Source organism: Ischnura elegans, chromosome X (genome assembly GCF_921293095.1).
Source record: "Ischnura elegans chromosome X, ioIscEleg1.1, whole genome shotgun sequence".
Taxonomy (NCBI): Eukaryota; Metazoa; Arthropoda; class Insecta; order Odonata; family Coenagrionidae; genus Ischnura; species Ischnura elegans.
Genome location: NC_060259.1, coordinates 93,738,870 through 93,749,510, shown reverse-complemented (window position 1 = coordinate 93,749,510; position 10,641 = coordinate 93,738,870). Strand labels below are relative to the sequence as shown.

The 10,641-nt window shown below is 39.0% G+C and overlaps 1 protein-coding gene across 3 annotated transcripts in view; it reads left to right on the top strand.

Annotated features, from left to right (window-relative positions):
* Positions 1-4,486: 4,486 nt before the first annotated feature.
* The window catches only part of LOC124171833 (laminin subunit beta-1), a 140,288-nt gene continuing 134,133 nt past the window's right edge, over positions 4,487-10,641 (top strand). For all 3 annotated transcript variants that reach the window (XM_046551187.1, XM_046551186.1, XM_046551185.1), the window contains exon 1: positions 4,487-4,706. The gene's annotated coding sequence lies outside the window, so the exon portion shown is untranslated. The remainder of the gene's footprint in view (positions 4,707-10,641) is intronic.

Genomic DNA, 10,641 nt, shown 5'->3' with positions numbered 1-10,641 from the left:
CCTATTAAAACTGCCTATGGACGGAAAGTTTTCTTCGTTTGATAAGGTTTAAATTATACTATTATTATACATATTATTATTAATATGGAGGCTGCTAGCAGGGTACTCTGCTACCTGCTAGCAGCCTCCACCTAGCGGCGCACACATCCCTGCCCCAAGGTCATCTCACTTTGCGGCAGCGGGAACCAGAATGACGTCACACGGGTTTTTCCCGGCATTCATACTTAGCCGTCGCGTTTTCGCGCGCTTGAAATTTTTCACATTTCATTTAATCGCGAAAAATATATATATCGTCATTTAAAAATCTAGAAGCGTAAAATGCGTACTCCAGGAGTAATAATCTTTCGATTTAGGCAATAAAAAAAATAATAGGAAACCACCCTATTTGGTCTTCGAATTCGTTCTTAAGTTTTAATTCTTTACCTTCCCGTCAAATGACTCACAATTGAGAGTATTATCGTTGATTCCATTATTATCGAAAACATATTTTGGACTGCACTTTAGGGCGCGATTCATAGACGGGACTTTAGGCCAAAGTATACTTTAAATGGGCTTAAGTCTGCTTTCTCCGTTTCATAAACGCCACTTTAGACGAAAAATGGCCGAATCGTAACTTTACCGTAAAGTGCCCAACCGGAGCTCACTTTAGGGCTAAAGTGTCCTTTACAGATGAATAAATATGGCCGCAACGGCTGTTGTTGAAGTTGAAACATGAAGATATTTGGGTTGCGGAACTTAATAGGAATTAATTTTTTGGTGAGAACACACCAGCAAACAGGCGCGATTCAAGAAATAACCAGATACCTAATATGTCTCTTTTCCCTGAAAATATATCGAGTCAGTATTGATGGAGATGACCCATTACAATGCTGCAGTTGAACTGTATCGGTGTTATAATACCGAAATATTTATGATGATGTGATATAGCACAGGTTGGACAGATTAGCATAATTTATGTTGATTTTGAATACAAGCTAATTATTAAGTTCTTATGGTATTTATGTGTTTATATTCTAGAAATTCCCTTTAAGATACTTGATATAATATCGAAATTCTGTTTATATTGGCGTCAATGGTCTTCGAAAGCAAAGACTTGATTTTCATGTCGTTTTGGCCGGCCAAATGCTAGTTTCTATACGTTGCATTGTATTTTTAGCGTTTTCATTCCATAATTGCTTAATGTACTCTTTACACATGCCTTCATATCACGTTTAACATTTTCTTGTTTCTGTCATTTTTAAACTAAAGAGTTTTTGTTTCGTTTTTCGACTACGTATTTGAATGTTTACAATTATGATATAGGATCTCGTCATGAAAGCCATCAATAAAAAAGTAAAACATACTTTCCTTGATAGTCATATTATGTGTAGCAAAGCAATATTTTCTCGAGGATGTAGGATTGTTATGAAATTTTCTTTATGCAGCATCACAGACTTCATTGAACTTTTCTACTACAAAGTTCGTGAATGGGTACTTGGCGTTATGTATTCACATATGTAGAGGATTTGGGGTAGACACAGATATTTATTGATATAAATCCATTCTCACATTCAACATGTTTCATTGCGTGTTCATGCATTCATTCGTTTTGATGATATAGGTATTCTTATGTGTCCATTCCTCTAGTATATACAGCCCCGTACGCCAAAATTCCAAGAATTAAAGTATAGGTAAGCACAAAAGAATTCAATACACACCCATACCTCCCTCGAAATATGCATCCACCTGAGACACCCACTAATCAGTAAATCTTCAAATTAATTGGTACAGTTTCAAGAGAACGCGAGAGAATTTCACTATTCCACCCACCTTCAATGAACGTACACCATCAAACTTCGACTAACATGTAGTCCAAAAACCGTATGCAGTTAAACATACAAGATGATCATAAAATGACGTGAAAATATTAGCATTTGAATCTTTACTTCGCTGGAAACATCGAAGAGCATTTCCAATGCACGAAGCTAATTAAAAGTGAGGTTTTATTCAGCCTCAGTCATTAACGTACAAAAAGGTTAGTGGAGAAAAGCTTTCAATGACGCAATATTCATTTGCATTTTCACACAAAATGAGAGAACGAGAAAATGCAGCTTAATAATATCTTTGTACTATACAATTCAGAAACCCAGTCGCCAAAAACCTGTAACCAACTTCGCAATTAATATCCTATGTCAAATTTTTCTTGACTTTTTCGCAACGTTGATAGCCAACACTCAAAATTTCAATGCCTGATCGAGACTTTAGTAGCTGAGGTTCCACTATATAAAGTGAGATCCTTGGGACGACTTTGAAACGAACTTTAGCTAAAGTCTCACTTTACCGTAAAGAGAGACTTTGTAAAGTGAGCAATTTCAGTGTCGTCTATGAATCGCACCCCCATTGAAATATGAGCCAATGCTAGTCGCGCAGTACTGTTAATGTTTATGCCATTATCACATAGACATTCCATTTGATAATGCCATAAACATTAAGATTTATAAAAATAAACGGTAACGTGAACTATGCGTAAACTTATAGAATGTAAAACTATATTTTTTAAATTTTTGCAAGCTAATTTTGTTGTGGTCCGGTCGGAAGCAACAAAAGAAGTCAGAAGTAGAAATGTATTAGTCTTTGAAAAATATGGTTAAGTTTGGGGACAGAATATTTAGTTCAATTGAGTATGAAAAGTCCGTCATTCATGAGCGAACTAATTAGGATAAAATAGCATTTAACTTAAGAAAAGGCTATAGAAAATGTATACAACGCCCAATAATGGTGGAAGATATCTTTTGGTTAGTGCAAAGAAATATGTGACAGTTACGGGCAGTGGCGTAGCCGGGATTTTCGTTCGGGGGCTCTGAAACCAGGGGGGAAATTTTTGAAAAACAGGGTACCAAGGAGAGGGTTTTAAACTTCGTTATTGGAGAAATATTTTGTAAATTCATGAATTTTCAATATTGTTTTCTTTTATGAAGGAAAATAATTGTGCTTTTATATTTCGGGGGTGTGCGGACCCCCCTGGCTACGCGACCGGTTGCGGGTGCGATTATTGGAGGTAATTCAATGTCAATGTAGATCAAAAGTTATCATTTTTGAGTCTCCCTCCCAACCGTCGTACTAATCGCAAGTAGTTATCCTCTGAACCGCACCAAGGATAAGAGCGCTACATTCGAGCTGTGGGGGCGGGATAGCGACCCACGCAGCTGCAGGACAGGTTTCCCGGCGAACCTTTTTCTCAAGCGTTACCACGGTTACCACGCTAGTATCACCACCTCAGACGACGCAACAGGTGTTTTGAGATATAGAAAATTGGTTGTATGGCGATGGAAGAAGGTGTATCAGTTGGTTGTATTTAAGTTTAGATTGGTAGGAGTAGGTGGCAGTGAGTTGTTGCCAACACTGCCGTTAAAAAATACTTCTAATTTTCTCTCTCTTCTAAAAAAATTACCTATAATTTCGATAGCGTTAGTAAAATAATATAATAAAATAATAAAAACCTACGAAAACTAATCCTCAAATAGTTTTCTAACTTACCTGGAATGCATAGTCATCCATGTAATTATTTGAGGCATTATAAATGCTACCTTTTGCTAAATTTAAACCTTGTATCATGCTATTTATTTCTCGAAATTAATTTTCTATTATTTAAAGTAATAATGACTTGGCTAATTAATTTGATAATCAAACTCCAGTGAGATAGATATTTAATGTCCTCACTGATTTCTCATGTGAAATTTATTTTCTTAGGTGATATAAACGTATTCAGTGCAGAAACACTATACTTTTTTACGGATTTTTAGCCTATATCTCATGGATTAGCCCAATTTATTTCGCTCATTTTTATTGCGTCTATTAAGAGCAAGTTCCCGTGATGCCGGCCTCGGTGGCGGCGGGGTAAAGTCCTCGCCTGCCAAACAAGAGGCCGCGGGTTCGAGTCCCGCCTGGGTAGGTTTCCCCTGCCCAGGGCATTGCTGTTCGTGTACGTTTAATTGTTAAATTTGTTGAATTCCCCGATGTAAAATGGCCAATATGAGCTGTATACGGTGGTTCGAAAATAAAATAAAAAAACAAATAAATACTTTGTTACCTATTTGGTAAGCTCCAGCAATCGCAAACTTTTATTGGAGAAACGATGAAATTATCGAGTCAACTCGGGGTAAAAGAAGTAAGTAATCTTTAATATATACAGTCTCACCTCGAAAATGCTTGCTACCGTAGGAAATGTTAATGTGCATTTGGCTAAAGCATTAGAATTTCGCGGTTTGGAAAGACATCAGTGGCTCTTCCCGTAACCCCCCCTTTTTAAAGTTTGCCTCGAGCTGAGCCTATTTGTAATAATTATGTTGAAGCAATAAATTTCAATTTTAAATAAAATCAAGGCATTTATATAAAAATAAAATCATTCTTGTTGACGTATATCCGTTTTAGCAAGAAGTTTAGGCGCCAGTAGCGCTGCCGCTGATGGTAATCGCCTCCTTACGGAACTTCTCAGAACTCTCGCAGCTCTCAGCGCGCGTCGTTCTCGTGGAGATAGTGAAGTGTGGAGTTGTGGACGGAGACGGGAGTGCATGTCTGGCTGGGATTGTTCTGTTCCATAGTAAATCGCTGGATTTAACATCGCTTTAAATCTCTTGAGGGATTGTTGGAGTCGACAGATCCGGCGTGCGGAGGCCAATGCGTTAAAAATTATAACGTAGTAAGAATTCAACTTTTGCCAGTTCATGGTAGGTGTATTTACCTTCATTCTGTGACTTATCTATTCTTTAGGATTGTTGAGTTTGTGACTGGAAACTGCTTTCTTTGTCTAAATATTTGTATTGGTTCTTAGCGGGAAGTGTTGAACTTCATTGGGTGAAATTCTGGTGTTGTTTTCGAGTTTTCTTGTATTTCAATCTTGCGTGTTATTGATGTGTACATTTCTTGTGTTTTCTGTATAGCACTCGTATTTTATGTTCTCTGAAGGATTTTGTTAAGTAAACGTTTCTTCGCTTTTCATTGGCCATTCATAATCACATTGTAGGCTGATCTATGCGAGTCCATTCATGAAAGTATGCCTTGTCAAAATTTATTCTCCCAGCGGCAGCAACTTGATGTGCTTACGAATTGGGGGATTGAGTATAACTTGATCTAATTTCGTTCATTCCTCGGTGCATGGGTTGATACTCGAGCCCCTACAAACTGCATGTATCTTGTGACAGAGGCCGATTACTTTGGTGGAATCAGGCGATGATTGGAGCAATGCCGTTGTTGTAAACATGCTCGTTGTACTTTCCACACAATTTACTGAAAAAAGGAACTGTAAAAGCCCTTTTGTCTTCGTCATGAAATTCAACCCCTTAATTATCGAAGTTATGGTTCCTACGATGCTGACATGTCACATTGGCACCAATAGAGCTTGAATGTATGAAAACAAAGAAAGTTTATTTTTGGACAATCTCGATAGAATTGTGGTTTTATTCAAAATATTACCTCCCCTGGGTTCGCTGTGGAATTTAAATCTATTAAATGGAAGCACTTTTTATAACCTGTTGCTGTGTTGTTGCATTTTTAAGCAATCCTGTTGGAGTTCTCCCATCTTTTTAGCTCTCAGCTTCCTTAGCAGGACCAGTATCTCTTGCCCATCAGCTGATAGGGATCTACTAGTAAGAGTTGAGTGAACTAGTAAGAGGAAGTTGTTGCTTCAAGGAGCGTGACTTAAGTGGTCCAGGGCAATGACTCAAAGTTGCACTCTGGCGTGCTTGCTTACTGCGAGGGTTTTCTGTGAAGGAGTTCATTCTAGTGGTGACATTCAACCGCTTGTTACATTTAGACTTCATGCCGCGGCAAGCAATCCATTAATCACTTCTGCATCTGAGGTCGACCGGTTACAATCATTGATACTGAAGCAGAGTTGGTTGTAAAATTGTATTGAGCAAAAATATTCTCACTCCTAATTGTAGCTTCGAAATTAATGATTTTATCAGGGACGCCGACTTACGAAAAATATTGGGGGGGGGGGGGGCAAACCGGGGATCTTGCCCCGGGAAATTTTGTAAGTTGTGAGCTTTAAGTTTTTTAAGCATTTTAGAAGAGTCATATGATCAACATTAGAACCCTGATAACTCCAATGTCGATATCTGAACACTCAGGTGAAAATCGACAAGCCTGGCACATTTTTTCCTCACACCCATAACGAATTTTGGAGGGGGCTCGGGCCCCCTCAGGCCCCATGGAGTCGGCGCCACTGGATTGTATTATAAAGGCATCTCTTCCTTTGCAGGGTTGCCATTAACACTAGAAAACGATCAAGGAGCTTAGTGGTAATAAGCAGAGGGCGTAATTTTATCGTATTTCATGGAATTTCGCTCAACCTCAGTCAGTTGATCTCTCTTCTGCCGACTCTGATATAATTGGTGGAGTATTGCTGTGGAATTGCGGGGTCCTAATTAATTTCATACGTTGAGATTATGCATTTTAAATGCCGCTTACATCGATTAGGATCTATGCGATTCTTGCCTCTGGCAAGCAGTAGAGCCCCAAACTTTATTGCAATGGGTCAATAAAAAGCGGTCCAATTAACCATTCACGAAGGCTTTCCTGGTGGTAAAATTTGATTTATCGAAATTGAGAGAAATGAAATTGTTGTAGCTCCTGCACGGTCTAATTCTCGTTCTTCTGAGAGAGATTCTTGGCCATTGACGGCTAGGCACCCTTCAGGGTTCATCGGTTGAATCCACTTCCACCGCCTGGCAAGCTACGTCCCACCATTCTAGTAACCCCGTAAATTTGATCATGCACACAAACTGGTACGCCTTGTTATACAATGGACCACTGTGGTAGTTGGCCCCAACATTCCACTCATGCCACATCGTTTGTAGCGTTCGGAGTTTCATCTGAGGAGTCCTAGGTTCACATGATCTCCAGGGTTTTTAGTTAGTTGTTTTGGCTTGCGCATGCGCAGAGTGGCACTAGTAGTTCAGGGTAAGCTCCTAATGAGAAATTCTTCCTGTTGGGTTCAATATTTTTCCTTGGCTACGAATCATCTTTTTACATACACGAAGGGTATCTCCCACCAGACAGCCGCACCGGTTACTACGCATTTTCCGTGGATGGTTTTCTTGACAGTTGATCGGAATCATTGCGATTAGTTTTGATTCCGAACGTTTGATAGCGATTGGCTCACATTGCTATGGGAATTGTGTTTGAAAATTTTCTCTCCTACGGCGATTTGGGTCCCTGCAGTGAGTCGTCGTCGTGAAATTTTTCAAGTACAGCAAATTCTGATCGCTTTGCAACCAGTAGGGATCAACCAGTAAGAATAATTGCAATCAGTGTCAAGGACATCTTTTCGGAGGGAAGAGCGAACCAGTAGTGTTCAGTGGTTGTCAATAGAAAAATCAGATTCCCTTGTTGATCAGGGGTGTCCATCCCCCTAAAGACATTAACGCTTTCTTCCCTAAAGCAAAGAATCCTTGGATAAAGTTCTCGCGGGCTTCCTGCCGGTCGAGAGAATCCGTTATATCGGACATTTCAAGATCTGTCACGTTCCTCGTTCTCAGGGAGTGATGGCTAGACAGCTACTTACCCACCTAGGGCGACTTAGGGTTAACATTGATCGGGTGTCCTACTGACTCTTTGCTTCCTACACTACACTCAACGTTCAACATGTAACTATCATTATGATCCTGTGGTTCGTGTATTAGTTACTTCAAACAGCTAAAAATGTGGGCAGCAGTTGAAAGAAAATAAATTCCCCAAGGCCGTAATCTTTCCTGGGCAAAAAGGTGAAGTAATTACTCTTATTTTTGGTGTATCATCCCACTGTCTTCCTTTTAACTTCCCACCCCCACCTTTTTTTCCCAGCAAAGAGTATGGCCTTGGGGAATTTCTTTTCTTTCAATTTTTAAACGGCCGTAGATCGTTCAATCACCTATATGTGGGGAACAGTTTCTTGGGTAACACGGAATCGTGACCTACCCTTATCAGTAGAATAAAAATGTACATATCAAGTGATAATTTCTTTAGTAATGCTTGAAATCCACCATTCACCCGAAAATTTCTGGTAAATGACGTTACATTCCATCGACCCCTCGTGGAGGGACCTCATGGCGATTTCGTGTGGTTTTCCTTAATAGGAAAACACAAAGTTGTGGCTCATTTGAGATATTTTTTTCAATGCAGTATATTGGGAGCTCACAATTGTTTGGTAGAATCATAAATGTTCTAAGAATGAGTTATCACTGGTATGAGGGAAGACGATATTCACCGGATTTTGGAAATAGGAAATACCATTGAAGTCTTTCACGAGCTGCCTCTAATACAAATTCTGCCGTGCGCTCTTATTGAGGGAATTTAATGTTGGGTTCTGTATTTATTTTTCGTATGTACGAAACTTTTTAAAAAATGTGTTGATGTGAAGTAGCACGTTGTTAGGTGTGTTAAAACAGTCACTCTAGATTTTGCCTGATTTCTCATAATGTCACCGGCTATGTTCCCTAAGCCGGTGGACCTTTTTCGAAGGAGAGGAATATGATAGGGTGATCAAGTATTCGAAATAGTTTTCCTCCATGCTTTATTAATTTCATTCCATGCTTACACCATATCACGGCCAGTGATCTAGCAGTCCTAGAAAACCTTTGACGCATATAGTTTCTAGTCAATCGTCTAAACGTCAATTGAATCTTAGAATTAATCTTTTGAGACAGTGTTGGGATGAAATATGTAGAGAATTTCAAGGATACTCTGAGAGATCCTGCCCAGTGGCCATTGCCCCCCCTTGGATGTCCAATTTACACTAGATAGAATGGTATTTTGTTCGGACCCCCTTTACTGCAAGGAGGTTGCCCCCCTTGCCCCTATCTTGGATCCGCCAATGATCCTGGCTACTACAGTATATTAGACGATTAGCGCAAACAGACCGCAACAGAATTCACCGCGAAATCAAAAATAGCCTTCCATTGGACAGTTTAGTGACATATTTATTTTTTACCTTTTGTTGCCGAATAACATACCCAGTTGTACTTATTATTCGATGCATATTCTAAGTTTGTGATGCACTTCCTACATCTTGGCCCAAGTGCTGTTGTATACTGCGAAATAACCTTTGTATGACCTGATACCTGCCATGCGCGATTGCGGAGGCAATTGTGGTAGCCTTTGCATGTTGAGGTGATAACCCCTGCCACACACCCTGGAGGTGATTCGCATTTTATCTTCTAGATGTAGGTCTTTAGTTTTGGCCTATCATCATTTTTCCGATTGGAAGCAATGGAAGGGCCACTCGGGACCTCCCATCACTCGGAGTTTTAACCCCGAATATTACTGAAGAGGATCCTCAAGACGGCCTCTTCAATGTGTTGTAACCCCCCGCGCATTTAAATAGGGTACAAAAGTCGCCTCTCGCGTCGCTGACGGACAAATAGAATTGAGTTTCTCCGGGAAATAAGGTGAAGTCAGGGGTGTTAGCATAAATTGATATACATGATGATGTGATCTATCAAATTCATAACTTTTCAATGCTATTAATCACGATTGCGAACATTAAAATGCAACATTTTAGAAAAAAATGGATCGCGTTGCACTCCGCGCCGCGGACATTTTTTGAAGCTGAATAAAATGCGACCGAAGTGGCAACAGAAATCAGCCTTCTATGGGATGGAATAGGGCCTCCTCAATGCAGCTCCATTGGTTTTAACACTAGAGAGTTAATGCGAAACCGTTGAATCCTTTTTTGGTTTGACATTTATGCATTTTGAAAACTCTGTTAACGTTTCTTTGGTGATACCGTAATATATTTAAATAAGTGTACGGACGGTAAACATAAAAGCTATCAGAGTTTGCTAAATGGCGATATAGTATCATTTGTGCATAACCGTCGGCAGGGCAGCAAATTTGTATCCTCATTAAGAGGTGCTCAATGGGTTATTCCGCGCTATTTCAACGGACGGTCAGTCCTAATAGATCTTAGATTGTGATCGAAATTCCTCTATGATTGCGTATTCAACTCAGACTAAATACCTCAAGAGATTAGTGCGAAAATATATAAATTTATGCCTGACTCATTTTTTCACATTTTTGGCCAAGAAAACTTGAATAATACAGTTAGTTAAATCCCTCTACCCAATCTTCGTATTTATGTGTATTTTGGCTGATTTTTAAGCTTTGACTTTGTAGAAGATATTTAACACCAATATCGTATATGTTATTGCAGAAAGGTCTTTTTCTGTCATTCCATATATGCTCCATTAATACTGTACATACAGTGATAGATGAGGCATAGTTATAAACGTTGAATCCTTGACTTCTCGTGAAAAATACAATCTCAATCTTAAATTTCACTCTTCACACATTAATTTGACTTAAATGTTTTGATTTTTCCATGTTGATTACTCGCTCGAGGCATATCGACTCCACATATTTTTTTTATTCTAAACTTGAAAATAAGGTTTAAAACTCCGTTAAATCCATAACTAAACCAAAAATAACGTAGCATATGCAGCCAAAAATATCAAAAATAAACTCTAAGATGTATGAAGAATGTTAAACGTTCTCTAAAAGAAACATCTTGTGTAAGTCAAAAGTTCAAAGATAACGTGTTTCTGGAATAAATGAAAATATTTGTATTTTTGTTAAAGAAACTCATGACCAAAGAGTAAAAGTCGATAACATTTTTACTCCTAA